Source organism: Tigriopus californicus, chromosome 12, assembly GCF_007210705.1.
Source record: "Tigriopus californicus strain San Diego chromosome 12, Tcal_SD_v2.1, whole genome shotgun sequence".
Lineage (NCBI taxonomy): Eukaryota > Metazoa > Arthropoda > Copepoda > Harpacticoida > Harpacticidae > Tigriopus > Tigriopus californicus.
Genome location: NC_081451.1, coordinates 4,946,468 through 4,946,979, shown reverse-complemented (window position 1 = coordinate 4,946,979; position 512 = coordinate 4,946,468).

Below are 512 nucleotides of genomic sequence, written 5' to 3'. Positions count from 1 at the left end.
CTCTTTGACACTACTACAAAACCTTAAAGTACGATTGAAGTTTGATATCTTTAGTTTAGTCCACTTTTCCACTTTCAGCCTTTTTTGGATCTTATGTGTGATTATGACCAGCTCATGGACCTTGCAGTTGAATTCATCCAATTTTGTGCCTAAAACTTGCAACCATTGATCCCTTAGAGAGCTGACCATGTTTAACTCAAATTCGGTAAGTACTTTGAAATCTATTTATGAACGTAGTATCCCATTCATGAATAACGAAACCTCGGGTCTCGATTACCCAAGAAAATGAGTTAGACTAATTCATTTTATGGCAAATGGAGGCGGGTCAAAGTCCAGCATGCTCCTTCATTGGATAGGTTTCGTCAGTTTCGTTTGGAGACCTTCCGTCATCATTTGGGCGTTATTAAAGGGCAGCTCAGAAAGAGTCTAGAGTAATGTACCCGTTGGAGGCCCAACATGGTTCGATTCTCCTCCCCGACCTTTCTCGAGGAAACTTTTAAACGCCAACCACG